A 16,054-nucleotide genomic window follows, 5' to 3' on the forward strand; every position below is an offset into this window, starting at 1 on the left:
ACCCCTCTGAATCAGAGAGGTGCGGGGGTTGCCTTAAATCAACATCCATGTCTTTGGTGTCCAGGGAACATTGGGTTAACTGCCTTGCTCAGGGGTAGAACAACAGATGTTTACCTCGTTAGCTCAGGGATTTGATCCAGCAACTTGACCTAACGCTCTAACCACTAGGCTACCTGCAGGCTAGACAGATTCCACCATGTTGCTTATGTAACAGTATAACTTTACGTCGTCCCCTCGCCCCGACCTCGGGTGCAAACCAGGGAACCTCTGCACACATCAACAACGGTCGCCCACGAAGCATCGTTACCCATCGCTCCACAAAGGCCGCGGCCCTTGCAGAGCAAGGGGCAACCCTACTTAATGTCTCAGAGCAAGTGACGTAACTGATTGAAATGCTACTAGCGCGTACCCGCTAACTAGCTAGCCATTTCACATCCGTTACACTTACACCCATCCAATCCTTTCAGATCCATGAAAACTGTTTAGGGGTGAGAGTTAGGGTCATGTACTATAGTTGAGGAGTCATAAGCCCTCACTACATCTGTACAATTGGTGAATATCCTGGGGGCAGGGGAGAACCAAAAGGGAGCACAATACATTTGTACGATCCACCTTCGAAGACAAAGCACAGGTATTTGTGTGCCTCTGTTGATTTATGTACAGGAGTGTTTAATGTATGTTTTTTCTAGTGAAATAACTTTAACAGTGTACATAGAGGTTATTGAAATTAGTACCTGCATCTGTGCTTATCTCAGGAGTGACTGAGGTGGCATGTAAAGCATGTTGTTTTAATGAGTAGATGATCTCCCCTGGGGATTTCTAAACCCCTTGGGCTGTGGTTTTCTAGCCCATGCTGCTCTGTTCCTCACACTGCTCGATGTTTACGGACTCTGGATGAGGAGCCCATGCTGCTCTGTTCCTCACACTGCTCGATGTTTACGGACTCCGAAGGGTTGAGGAGCCCATGCTGCTCTGTTCTTCACACTGCTCGATGTTTACGGACTCTGAAGGGTTGAGGAGCCCATGCTGCTCTGTTCTTCACACTGCTCGATGTTTACGGACTCTGAAGGGTTGAGGAGCCCATGCTGCTCTGTTCTTCACACTGCTCGATGTTTACGGACTCTGAAGGGTTGAGGAGCCCATGCTGCTCTGTTCTTCACACTGCTCGATGTTTACGGACTCTGAAGGGTTGAGGAGCCCATGCTGCTCTGTTCTTCACACTGCTCGATGTTTACGGACTCTGAAGGGTTGAGGAGCCCATGCTGCTCTGTTCTTCACACTGCTCGATGTTTACGGACTCTGAAGGGTTGAGGAGCCCATGCTGCTCTGTTCCTCACACTGCTCGATGTTTACGGACTCTGAAGGGTTGAGGAGCCCATGCTGCTCTGTTCTTCACACTGCTCGATGTTTACGGACTCTGAAGGGTTGAGGAGCCCATGCTGCTCTGTTCTTCACACTGCTCGATGTTTACGGACTCTGAAGGGTTGAGGAGCCCATGCTGCTCTGTTCTTCACACTGCTCGATGTTTACGGACTCTGAAGGGTTGAGGAGCCCAAAACAACTTATTGTCTGTTTGTTTTGGTCAGGCCCTTTCTCTGATAGAAGTAAATAGTTCCCGGCAACAATATGAGCTCCTTAATTATCTCAAATATTCAGACTATGTCTTCATTTACAAAATGTGCCAGCCATAGTACTGAGCTCATTAAAAATTGAACACGGTCAGAAATGAAACTCTTCTTCCCATTATTCATTTTGGCCTTAATTTCAAGTATCATTTCATTTATCACTTAAAATGACTACCAAATAATTCACTCTGACATTTTGTCGTCAGGTAACATTAGCAGTATCTATGCAATAAACACAGATTGAAAAGTCTGACTAGTGTGATGTTGTACTCTGAGCAAACAAGAGGTTCTACCCATTATTGGGATTTTTTTATATACAGTATATATAATATCTTTCTGAGGATGATTCACTAATGCATTGTTGACTTTAATTTATGAATGACAATTGAAAGAAACCACCTGTAATCGTTTGAAAAAATACTTAAGATCAGTCAAAATACATTGTTATGAGATGGTTTCCTGAGTACATTCATGGGGTTTTGACTGATATTGTAGTAGCAGTGCTATGATTCATGGGTTTGGTACTGTACGCTAACATGGGATATTGATATTCAGTAAGCATTATTATTTAGTTTTGTTTATTTAGTTTGGTCCTTCAGCATTATTACAGGGTCTTTTAAAAACACTGAATTACTTTGCTGTTACAATAAAAAACATAAATGTTGAATAAATACAACTAATTTAAAGTGCTAAAAATGTCTATGCTAAAATATAAAATAATTTTTAATTTAGGAGCCTGCTCAGATAAGGTATTGGTGATCTCCTGTATCTCTCCGTTTGACAGTTTGGGATGACGAGTTTGTTTGAGTTTCTTGTATGACTACCTGTGAGCTCCTCCCAGAGGGGGGAGGGGAAGGGGTGGGGTAACCAGGCTCTGAAGTCGGTCTTTAGCAGCTTTCTGCCAAAGTCAAGGCACAGTTTAGTGCATCTGTCAGATAGGGTGCACAAGCCGAGGGCACAGACTGCCTCTGGGTACCCTAAGTACCTCTGACAAAGGATGATCTTACAGGCCCTTTTATGTGTGTTCTAGCCTTTCAGCCTGGTCTGTCGTCAGAGCCAGACTGGGGCAGCGCATTCCAGTACAGGGCACACATAACCTGTGTAGATGGAAACCAGTTCTGGGTATAGGATGACACATTTCTTCTGATTCCGCAGAGTAAACAGCTTCCTGTTGGCAGATATCAGCATGTGGTCCACTTGACTGTCCCATCGTAAGTTATTCTGGATGGTGTCACAGACTGCAAGGGTGTTCTGGTCAATGGAGAGAGTCGGCAGGGTGGGTGGATGCCTCATGTGGGTGACATGGAAAACTTTACATTTTCGTTGGGTTAGGTTCTGTGCTCCTCTACCCAGATGTCGAGACCATTCAGGGTCTGTTGGAGGGTACAGGTTAGTTGAGGTGTCCAAGTCTGAGCCAGATACATGTCATCCACATATTTCCAGGGGTTTGTTGTGTCCCGAAGAGGGCACAGTCAATCAGGACTAGAAAGACTATAGGCCCAAGCATGGTCCCCTGTGCCACTCCACAAGTGGGGTATTCCCAGTCAGAGAAATGCCCCTGGTAGGGTACTTTCTGATTGTGGTCTGTCATTAAACTGCAGATCCATGGGATCAAGGCAGGTCTCACATCAAGATCAAGGAGGCACTGTACTACTGTTGTGTGGTCTACAACATCGAATGCCTTGGCAAAATCAGTTGCAACTAGTGTGCGCACTGAGCCAGGAATATCAGACTGAACAGGCAATGTTCTGTGGAACGGTTCTGACGGCCATGGTTTGTCTGAAGGCTAGGTTTTCACAGTCTTCATAGGGAAATTTCTATCAATTTCAGGCAGGAGGGTGTTGTAGAAGGCGTCGGCTTTAGTATTAGAGTTGGTTGCTTCATTCACCCCCATGGATGTGGTAACTTGAACTGACGGGAAGGAGGATCTCAGTCTTAAAATACGTTTTCATGTTGGTGACAATCATGTCAAGGATGGCTTCAAATCTGGTGTTTTTCTGAACCACATGACATAGTTTGTTGTCAAGGCAGATTTCATGGACACTGAGGCGGTTGAAGTCTCCAAGAATTGAAAGTCTGATGTCTGGGTACTTAGTACAGAGCAGAACAGATGAGGATATTAGATGTTCAATGAGTTCATCCTGATGTGGTGATTGTTTGGGTACACCACAATAGCAGATATGTGCTATAGGATTCACAGGGGTCTCACTTTCACCCACAAGCATTCCAGATGGTCTGGAACACTAATGCAGGTTAAGGGGTATGATGGAACACAGTCTGATTGACAGTGCAACACCTCCACCACGGCAAGTGGTTCGCCATTTGGAAAGAAGGGTGTAGCCATCAGTGCCCAGTAACTCTTCAGGTATGTGGAGGGAAAACCAAGTCTCTGAGATTGCAGCAACATCTACATGTTTTTTTGTCACAATGGCTTGAAACTCATCAATCTTACTTACAAGAGATCTGGGGTTCGACATCAGGAAAGTTGATAACATAGCATGGTTGGATGGCCTGTTGTTCACTAGTTTGATTGTGATTTGTTATCAGACCTTCTAGATGAAGGTTGGGGTTTAGTGAGGTCAAATCTTCTGCCAACAACAGTCCTATTCTTGCGCAAGAATCCCCTTTTTCTGATTAATTTCCGTTGCACCCCTTCTTTGCTTAGGATCTTTCTCAGCTAAGGAGTGGAAATACAAGCAGATTGTTTGAAACTCTTGAGGAATTCCATAAAGTACTTGAGGACAGGAGCCATTTCTGAATCATACACCCAATCTATTCCCATTATGCATTTTAAGAGAAGAGAAAGACAGGATAGATGATTAAATAAAGAGTAACTTTATATTTAGAGTTAACTTATTAAAGATGTCGCTAGCTAGGTTTCCATCCAATTGGCGACAGATTTTAATGTGAATATTCTAAAATCTGCATAAATAAAAGATGTGCATTTTCCCACCTAAAATGTTATTCCTGTCACGTTCTGACCTTTATTTCCTTTGTTTTGTCTTTATTTAGTATGGTCAGGGCGTGAGTTGGGGTGGGCAGTCTATGTGTGTTTTTCTATATTGGGGTCTTGTGTTCGGCCTGGTATGATTCTCAATCAGAGGCAGCTGTCAATCGTTGTCCCTGATTGAGAATCATACTTAGGTAGCCTGGGTTTCACTTTTGGTTTGTGGGTGTTTGTTTCCGTGTCAGTGTTTGTCGCCACACGGTACTGTTTCGTTTGATCATCGTTTATTGTTTTTGTTCCTGTGTTCAGTTTTGGATTTATATTAAAGACATGAACACTTACCACACTGAGCTTTGGTCCGATCCTTCTACCACCTCAGATGATCGTTACAATTCCATCAAATTGACTGTTGCAAATAAAAGTCTGTGCGTGATGACGTAGTGCACATAAAAATTACTTTTGTGGTTAAATTCCCATGTACCCATGTTAAATGGGTTTCCATCACATTTTCAACATTTTCAATGTTATCATGTGACTCCAATATAGACATTTTAGTAATTTAGCAGACACCCTTATCCATAGTTAAGTGCCTTGCTCAAAGACACATCGATTTTTCACAGAGTCAGTGTCACACCCTGATCTGTTTCCTCTGTCACCACCCATCCAGGTGTCGCCCATTTCCCCCATTATCTGTTGCCAGTTCGCCTTGCCTCGTTAAGCCTACCAGCATTTTTCCCCCTACTCCTGTTTCTCGTTAGTTCCTGTTTTCTAGTTTTTCTAGAGCCTGCTTGCCATTCTGTACCTATTGACACTGCTCTGGATGACCGACCCCTGCCTGCCCTGACCCTGGACCTGCCTGCTGTTCTGTACCTTACGACTATGCCCTGGATTACTGACCTCTGCCTGCCCTGACCCTGGACCTGCCTGCTGTTCTGTACCTTACGACTATGCCCTGGATTACTGACCTCTGCCTGCCCTGACCCTGGACCTGCCTGCTGTTCTGTACCTTACGACTATGCCCTGGATTACTGACCTCTGCCTGCCCTGACCCTGGACCTGCCTGCTGTTCTGTACCTTACGACTATGCCCTGGATTACTGACCTCTGCTTGCCCTGACCCTGGACCTGTCTGCTGTTCTGTACCTTACGACTATGCCCTGGATTACTGACCTCTGCTTGCCCTGACCCTGGACCTGCCTGCTGTTCTGTACCTTACGACTATGCCCTGGATTACTGACCTCTGCCTGCCCTGACCCTGAGCCTGCCTGCTGTTCTGTACTTTACAACTATGCCCTAGATTACTGACCTCTGCCTGCCCTGACCCTGGACCTGCCTGCTGTTCTGTACCTTACGACTATGCCCTGGATTACTGACCTCTGCTTGCCCTGACCCTGGACCTGCCTGCTGGTCTGTACCTTACGACTATGCCCTGGATTACTGACCTCTGCCTGCCCTGACCCTGGACCTGCCTGCTGTTCTGTACCTTACGACTATGCCCTGGATTACTGACCTCTGCCTGCCCTGACCCTGGACCTGCCTGCTGTTCTGTACCTTACGACTATGCCCTGGATTACTGACCTCTGCCTGCCCTGACCCTGGACCTGCCTGCTGTTCTGTACCTTACGACTATGCCCTGGATTACTGACCTCTGCCTGCCCTGACCCTGGACCTGCCTGCTGTTCTGTACCTTACGACTATGCCCTGGATTACTGACCTCTGCCTGCCCTGACCCTGGACCTGCCTGCTGTTCTGTACCTTACGACTATGCCCTGGATTACTGACCTCTGCCTGCCCTGACCCTGGACCTGCCTGCTGTTCTGTACCTTACGACTATGCCCTGGATTACTGACCTCTGCCTGCCCTGACCCTGGACCTGCCTGCTGTTCTGTACCTTACGACTATGCCCTGGATTACTGACCTCTGCCTGCCCTGACCCTGGACCTGCCTGCTGTTCTGTACCTTACGACTATGCCCTGGATTACTGACCTCTGCCTGCCCTGACCCTGGACCTGCCTGCTGTTCTGTACCTTACGACTATGCCCTGGATTACTGACCTCTGCCTGCCCTGACCCTGGACCTGCCTGCTGTTCTGTACCTTACGACTATGCCCTGGATTACTGACCTCTGCCTGCCCTGACCCTGGACCTGCCTGCTGTTCTGTACCTTACGACTATGCCCTGAATTACTGACCTCTGCCTGCCCTGACCCTGGACCTGCCTGCTGTTCTGTACCTTACGACTATGCCCTGGATTACTGACCTCTGCCTGCCCTGACCCTGGACCTGCCTGCTGTTCTGTACTTTACGACTATGCCCTGGATTACTGACCTCTGCCTGCCCTGACCCTGGACCTGCCTGCTGTTCTGTACCTTACGACTATGCCCTGGATTACTGACCTCTGCCTGCCCTGACCCTGGACCTGCCTGCTGTTCTGTATCTTACGACTATGCCCTGGATTACTGACCTCTGCCTGCCCTGACCCTGGACCTGCCTGCTGTTCTGTACCTTACGACTATGCCCTGGATTACTGACCTCTGCCTGCCCTGACCCTGGACCTGCCTGCTGTTCTGTACCTTACGACTATGCCCTGGATTACTGACCTCTGCCTGCCCTGACCCTGGACCTGCCTGCTGTTCTGTACCTTACGACTATGCCCTGGATTACTGACCTCTGCTTGCCCTTGACCTGTCATTTGCCTGCCCCCTGTTTTGTAAATAAACTTTTGTTATTTCGAACTGTCTGCATCTGGGTCTTATCCTGAGATCTGATAGTCAGTTTGGGGATTCAAACCAGAGGTTTGATATAAATATTGCTGTTTAATATAAATATTGCTGTAATAACCGTTCAGTTACTGGCCCAACGCTCTAACCGCTAGGCTACCTGCCAATGGTTATTACAGCAATATTTCTTGCATAATTCATTTTACAGACACAAAAAGATCCCACCTTGTATAGAGTATTTTGTTTTGTCAACATTTGAAAAGTTTACCGACAAATTAGCTGTGTTCATCAGGCCTGTTGTGACATTTTTTTTATCCGACATGTACTTTTATGTACTTGTACTTTTATCCGACATGTACTTTTATCCGACATGCACATAAAAAGGTTGGATGAAAATCTGGTTCGTGAAAGAGTGTTCATTTGCAGACTCACCTTCGTAAATTGCCAGTTACATTTAAGTTACATTTAAGCAATCCAAGATGGCGTAGCAGTCAGACGTCTTTGACTCTGTCTTGTCTCGTCCTATGTGTGTATATCTTTTTCTTCGCGTTCTTTTTAATATTTTTCCTAAACCTCAACATCAAAATACTCTCCTGCAACCCGCCTCACCCAATGTGGTGTTGATCTGTTTATTTATTTTTTTCTTCTAAAGTATTTCTATTTACCTCCGAACTGGAATACCTCAACTGAAGCTAGCTAGCTAACTAGCTACCAGCTATCAATCAGCTAACCACTGCATTCCTACCGCAAACTCTGAACCTTTTCATCTGGATCATCACAGCTAGCTAACCACAACCCGGGTTGACTACTCCTGGCTAACGTTTCCGTCCCGGAGCTAGCACCAACTAGCCTGGGGCTAGCCCATGCTAGACCCATCTCCCGGCTCACTCCTGGGCTACAATATCCGGATCCTTTCTACTGCTGATACGGGGCACGGAACCCCACCGATCCTCTACGACTCGAATACCGACATAATCTGCCCGAGGATTCCAACAGGCCCCTCAGGCGCGACGCCGGCTGAAGGCCCATTCTGCTAACCTGCTAGGCCTACTAGCTACCTAGAGCTACTTGGAACCCTACTAACTCCACGACTGGTCTATTGACGTCACCGCACGAAGAGGCAAAAACAGACTTACCCCTATCGCAACGTCCCCCAAAGGCTAACTTGCTAGCCCCGGTCTACTAACTGCTAGCTTGCCTGCCCCGGTCTGCTAACTGCTAGCCCCTGCTAACTGCTTGCTTGCTAACCCGGTCTGCTAACTGCTAGCTTGTTTTGCCCCGGCCTACTAACTGTTAGCGTGTTAGTATCAGCCTGCTAACTGTCTGTAAATTACTACAACTGCAATACCTCTTTCGCCATCTGGCTTGGATCCTTAGTCGACACGGCGCCCCACCGCACCACCACGTCAGGTCTGCCGACGAATACTCCATCCGCTGTGCCTTCAACCGGCCTCTGTCGGACGTCGGAACAGACGCTTCTACGAGCCCCGGACTACTAACTTTAAACGCCGTGTCGCCCGCGTTCTATTGCTGCCCCCTGGACCCTATGATCACTTGGCTACATAGCTGATGCCCGCTGGACTGTCCATTAATCACGGTACTCCATTCTATTTATTATTATTTTTATTTTTTTTATCTGTCGGCCCCAGCCGCAAACTCAGGCTCTGTGTGTAGTTAACCGACCCTCTCTGCCCATTTATCGCCATTTTACCTGTTGTTGTTTTAGCTGATTAGCTGTTGTTGTCTTAGCTAGCTCTCCAAATCAACACCTGTGATTACTTTATGCCTCGTTGTATTTCTCTCTCATATGTCAATATGCCTTGTATACTGTTGTTTAGGTTAGTTATCATTGTTTTAGTTTACAATGGAGCCCCTAGTTCCACTCATTACACCTCTGATACCTCCTTTGTCCCACCTCCGATCATGCGGTGACCTCACCCATTATAACCAGCTTATCCAGACATACAACATCTCTTATCATCACTCAGTGCCTGGGCTTACCTCCGCTGTACCAAGCACCCCACCATACCCCTGTCTGCACATTATGCCCTGAATCTATTCTACCACGCCCAGAAATCTGCTCCTTTTATTCTTTGTCCCCAACGCTCTAGGCGACCAGTTTTGATAGCCTTCAGCTGTACCCTCATCCTACTCCTCCTCTGTTCCTCGGGTGATGTGGAGGTAAACCCAGGCCCTGCATGTCCCCAGGCACCCTCATTTGTTGACTTCTGTGATAGAAAAAACCTTGGTTTCATGCATGTCAACATCAGAAGCCTCCTCCCTAAGTTTGTTTTACTCACTGCTTTGGCACACTCCGCCAACACTGATGTCCTTGCCGTGTCTGAATCCTGGTTTAGGAAGGCCACCAACAATTCTGAGATTTCCATATCCAGCTACAACATTTTCCGTCAAGATAGAACTGCCAAAGGGGGAGGAGTTGCAATCTAGTGCAGAGATAGTCTGCAAAGTTCTGTCATACTTTCCAGGTCTATACCCAAACAGTTTGAACTTCTAATTAAAAAAATGTACCTCTCCAGAAATAAGTCTCTCACTGTTGCCGCCTGCTATCGACCCCCATCCGCTCCCAGCTGTGCCCTGGACACCATTTGTGAATTGATCGCCCCCCATCTAGCTTCAGAGTTTATTCTGTTAGGGGACATAAACTGGGATATGCTTAACACCTCGGCAGTCCTACAATCTAAGCTAAATGCCCTCAATCTCACACAAATCATCAAGGAACCCACCAGGTACAACTCTAAATCTGTAAACATGGTCACCGTCATAGACATTATCCTGACCAACTTGTCCTCTAAATACAGCTCCGCTGTTTTCAATCAGGATCTCAGCGATCACTGCCTCATTGCGTGTATCCGCTATGGGTCCGCGGTCAAACGAACACCCCTCATCACTGTCAAACGCTCCCTAAAAAACTTCTGCGAGCACGCCTTTCTAATCGACGTGGCCCGTGTATCCTGGAAGGATATCGACCTCATCCCGTCAGTCGAGGATGCCTGGTCATTCTTTAAAAGTAATTTCCTCACCATCTTAGACAAGCATGCCCCGTTCAAAAAATGCAGAACTAAGAACAGATATAGCCCTTGGTTCACTCCAGACCTGACTGCCCTTGACCAGCACAAAAACATCCTGTGGCGGACTGCAATAGCATCGAATAGTCCCCACGATATGCAACTGTTCAGGGAAATCAGGAACCAATACAGTCAGTCAGGAAAGCAAAGGCTAGCTTTTTCAAGCAGAAATTCGCATCCTGTAGCTCTAATTCAAAAACGTTTTGGGACACTGTAAAGTCCATGGAAAACAAGAGCACCTCCTCCCAGCTGCCCACTGCACTGAGGCTAGGTAACACGGTCACCACTGATAAATCCATGATAATCGAAAATTTCAATAAGCATTTTTCAATGGCTGGCCATGCCTTCCTCCTGGCTACTCCAACCCCGGCCAACAGCTCCGCCTCCCCCGCAGCTACTCGCCCAAGCCTCCCCAGCTTCTACTTTAACCAAATCCAGACAGCAGATGTTCTGAAAGAGCTGCAAAACCCGGACCCGTACAAATCAGCTGGGCTAGACAATCTGGTCCCTCTCTTTCTAAAAATATCCGCCGCCATTGTTGCAACCCCTATTACCAACCTGTTCAACCTCTCTTTCGTAGCACCCGATATCCCTAAAGATTGGAAAGCTGCTGCGGTCATCCCCCTCTTCAAAGGGGATGACACTCTAGACCCAAACTGTTACAGACCTATATCCATCCTGCCCTGCCTATCTAAAGTCTTCGAAAGCCAAGTTAATAAACAGATCACTGACCATTTCGAATCCCACCGTACCTTCTCCGATGTGCAATCAGGCTTCCGAGCCAGTCACGGGTGCACCTCAGCCATGCTCAAGGTACTAAACGATATCATAACCGCCATCGATAAAAGACTGTGCAGCCGTCTTCATCGACCTGGCCAAGGCTTTTGACTCTGTCAATCACTGTATTCTTATTGGCAGACTCAATAGCCTTAGTTTTTCTAATGACTGCCTCGCCTAGTTCACCAACTACTTTGCAGACAGAGTTCAGTGTGTCAAATCGGAGGGCATGTTGTCCGGACCTCTGGCAGTCTCTATGGGGGTACCACAGGGTTCAATTCTCGGGCCGACTCTTTTCTCTGTATATATCAATGATGTCGCTCTTGCTGCGGGCGATTCCCTGATCCACCTCTACGCAGACGACACCATTCTGGATACATCTGGCCCTTCTTTGGACACTGTGTTAACTAATCTCCAAACGAGCTTCAATGCCATACAACACTCCTTCCGTGGCCTCCAACTGCTCTTAAACGCTAGTAAAACCAAATGCATACTTTTCAACCGTTCGCTGCCTGCACCTGCCCGCCCGCCCGACTAGCATCACCACCTTGGACGGTTCCGACCTAGAATATGTGGACAACTATAAATACCTAGGTGTCTGGCTAGACTGTAAACGCTCCTTCCAGACTCATATTAAACATCTCCAATCCAAAAATCTAATCTAGAATCGACTTACTATTTCGCAACAAAGCATCCTCCTTCTCTCACGCCGCCAAACTTACCCTAGTAAAACTGACTATCCTACCGATCCTTGACTTCGGCGATGTCATCTACAAAATAGCTTCCAACACTCTACTCAGCAAACTGGATGCAGTCTATCACAGTGCCATCCGTTTTGTTACCAAATCACCTTATACCACCCACCACTGCGACCTGTATGCTCTAGTCGGCTGGCCCTCGCTACATATTCGTCGCCAGACCCACTGGCTCCAGGTCATCTATAAGTCTATGCTAGGTAAAGCTCCGCCTTATCTCAGTTCACTGGTCACGATAACAACACCCACCCGTAGCACACGTTCCAGCAGGTATATCTCACTGATCATCCCCAAAGCCAACACCTCATTTGGCCGCCTTTCCTTCAGTTTTCTGCTGCCAGTGACTGGAACGAATTGCAAAAATCGCTGAAGTTGGAGACTTTTATTTCCCTCACCAACTTTAAACATCAACTATCTGAGCAGCTAACCGATCGCTGCAGCTGTACATAGTCCATCTGTAAATAGCCCACCCAATCTACCTCCCTCATCCCCATACTGTTTTTATTTTATTTACTTTTCTGCTCTTTTGCACACCAGTATCTCTACTTGCACATCATCATCTGCTCATTTATCACTTCAGTGTTAATCTGCTAAATTGTAATTATTTGCTCCTATGGCCTATTTATTGCCAACCGCCTCATGCCTTTTGCACACACTGTATATAGACTTTCTTTTTTCTACTTTGTCATTGACTTGTTTATTGTGTTATTGGCTTGTTTATTGTTTACTCCATGTGTAACTCTGTGTTGTTGTCTGTGTCACACTGCTTTGCTTTATCTTGGCCAGGTCGCAGTTGCAAATGAGAACTTGTTCTCAACTAGCCTACCTGGTTAAATAAAGGTGAAATTAAAAATATATATTTTTTAAATAAAAGTAAAAACATTGCTTAAGGAAGGAAAGGTGATGAAATCTTAAAAGCTGAAAGGGAATATATTTTTTGCATGAATTTAGTCATTAATAATGAAAGTGTTATGGCATGTTTGAGAGTGGCATGCATCTCAGTTTATATCATACCAGACAACATTTTGGACTCTTTGCGTTGTGCTGACTGGGCCTATAAAATCCAATTTGGAAGCAATTGTTGCTTGTCATTTCCAGTGTCTTTGTGTTTGCCATTGCTTTAACCAATCAGCAGTTGCCATCACTTCACTTTCCCACCACTTTAATGTAAGGACATGTTGACTAGGAGCAATATCAATTGTCTGCCTAATAGTATGTGAGCGAGACTTTTTTTTATTTATTCCTTTCAGACCTCATCTTCTCCAGATGTTGGGGCCTCTAAAGCATACCCCTGTACTAAGACTGCCACACTGACCAGGGAAATGCATCTGAGATACTATATAAAAGAGATGATAGTATTGATTTGATAAAGAGTAAGTTTAACATCTGAACTTATAATTATGCACATACAAGATATATCTGCTTAAAAGAAAAACATCTAATTAATCTTATTTCATCTGCTGTGTTCATAAAATACAGGCATTGCTGTCTACCCATCTAATAGTGTTGCTTTTGTTGTGAGTCATTTAAAAAAATGCATCTGTTCCCATCCTTTCACATCTAACATCTAAGATCAATTTACACTTGAATTCTCAAACACAATCTGTTCACCTCCCACTGATTGGGTGGCACCCAGATTAAACAACCTGTTTCCTCACATATTTTCTGGGAGAGATTCATAATATAATAGAAAATTGTCCACAAAAAGGTAAGGTATTGTGATTGTAAAGGAAAATAACTGTACTATTCTAACAAATGCAGTACATTACTTACTGCATTTCTATTTAATACATTGCATTCGTTCAATTTGAATATTGACTAGAATATCACGTTTACATGTGTTCATAGTATACACTAGATCAGTGGTTCCCAAACTTTTTATATTCTTGTACCCCTTCAAACATTCAACCTCCAGCTGCGTACCCCCTCTAGCACCAGGGTCAGCGCACTCTCAAATGTTGTTTTTGCCATCATTGTAAGCCTGCCACACACACGCTATACAATACATTTATTAAACATAAGAATGAGTGTGAGTTTTTGTCACAACCCGGCTCGTAGGAAGTGACAAAGAGCTCTTATGGGACCAGGGCACAAATAATAATATAATAATAATCAATAATTTTGCTCTGTATTTAACCATCTTACATACCTTATTTGTTCATTGCAAATTGTGAGCAACTCACCACAGGTTAAGGAGAAGAGTGTGCTTGAAAGGATGCACATAACTCTGCTATGTTGGGTTGTATTGGAGAGAGTCTCAGTCTTAGATAATTTTACGCAAACAGTTTCATGCTAGTGAGGGCCGAAAATCCACTTTCACATAGGTACGTGGTTGCAAAGGGCATCAGTGTCTTAACAGCGTGATTTGCCAAGGTAGGATACTCTGAGCGCAGCCCAATCCAGAAATCTAGCAGTGACTTGTGATTAAATAAAATTTACACAGAACCGCTTGTTGCAATTTTGATGAGGCTGTCTTGTTCAGATATTGGTAAGTGGACTGGAGATGGGAAAGTACCTACGCAATTGCGCACCCAACTCACTCAGGTGCTTCACTAAATCACATTTGACATGGTCTGTAAGCTTGAGGTCAGTTGCACACAGAAAATCATACAATGATGGAAAGACCTGTGTGTTGTCCTTGTTAATGCAGACAGAGAAGAGTTCCAACATCTTAATCATAGCCTCAGCTTTGTCTCGCACATTGAATATAGTTGTGGAGAGTCCCTGTAATCCTAGATTCAGATCATTCAGGCGAGAAAAAACATCACCCAGATAGGCCAGTCGTGTGAGAAACTCGTCATCATGCAAGCGGTAAAACAAGTGAAATTATGTTCAGTAAAGAAAACTTTAAGCTTGTGTTAATACTTTGCCCCTAGATAACCTGCGCACTACTGTATGTTGTAAAAGCGTTACATGGTCGCTGCCCATATCATTGCATAGTGCAGAAAATACACGAGAGTTCAGGGGCCTTGCTTTAACAAAGTTAACCATTTTCACTGTAGTGTCCAAAACATCTTTCAAGCTGTCAGGCATTCCCTTGGCAGCAAGAGCCTCTCGGTGGATGCTGCAGTGTACCCAAGTGGCGTCAGGAGCAACTGCTTTCACGCATGTTACCACTCCGCTATTTCTCCCTGTCATGGCTTTTGCGCCATGAGTACAGATACCAACACATCTTGACCACTAAAGTCCATTTGATGTCACAAAACTGTCCAGTACTTTGAAAATATCCTCTCCTGTAATCCTGGTTTCCAGTGGTTTGTAGAAGAAGATGTCTTCCTTAATTGATCCCCCATAAATGTAACGGACATATACCAGGAGCTGTGCCAGACCTGTCACGTCTGTTGACTCATCCAGCTTTAATGCATAGAATTCACTGGCTTGTATGCAAAGCAGTAATTGTTTCAAAACATCTCCTGCCATGTCACTGATGCGTCGTGAAACAGTGTTGTTTGATGAAGGCATTGTCTGTATAGTTTTTTGGGCCTTTTTCCCCAGCATTGTCCCACCCATATCCACGGCAGCAGGAAGAATTAAGTCCTCCACAATAGTATGGGGCTTGTCTGTCCTAGCCACTTGGTAGCGCACCATATAAGACGCTTCTAGTCCCTTCTTACTAATGGTATCTGTTGCTTTTACACATGTCTTACTACTCGAAAGTTGTCTTAATTCTCGCTCCAAAAACTCCTGTGGCTTATTTTTCAAATGGGCATGTTTTGTTTCTAAATGTCTGCACAAGAGTGAAGGTTTCATCGAGTTGTGAGATAATACTTTTGCACATATAACACACTGGCTGAGGAAAGGAACTACTCCCAATATAAGTGAACCCCAAATCAATGTAGTTCTCATCATATTTGCACCTGTTCTATGGTCCAATGTCCCTGTCTGTTGTTCGGTGCTTTCCCGGGTAAGGGGGCAGTAGTTCTTCGGCTGCGTCAGATTCACAACTGTCAGTGTCCATGCAAGCTAGGCTAACAACAAATGTAGAATTACTGATGCTAGCATTGGATGTGCTCGTGGAAGCAGAACAACTTGTGTCGTCGACAGGTGCAGGTGTAGTACTGCTCGTAGTACCTGTACAGTTGTGGCTAAAAGTTTTGAGAATGACACAAATATTAATTTCAACAAAGTTTGCTGCTTCAGTGTCTTT

Source organism: Salvelinus fontinalis, chromosome 12 (assembly GCF_029448725.1).
Source record: "Salvelinus fontinalis isolate EN_2023a chromosome 12, ASM2944872v1, whole genome shotgun sequence".
Taxonomy (NCBI): Eukaryota; Metazoa; Chordata; class Actinopteri; order Salmoniformes; family Salmonidae; genus Salvelinus; species Salvelinus fontinalis.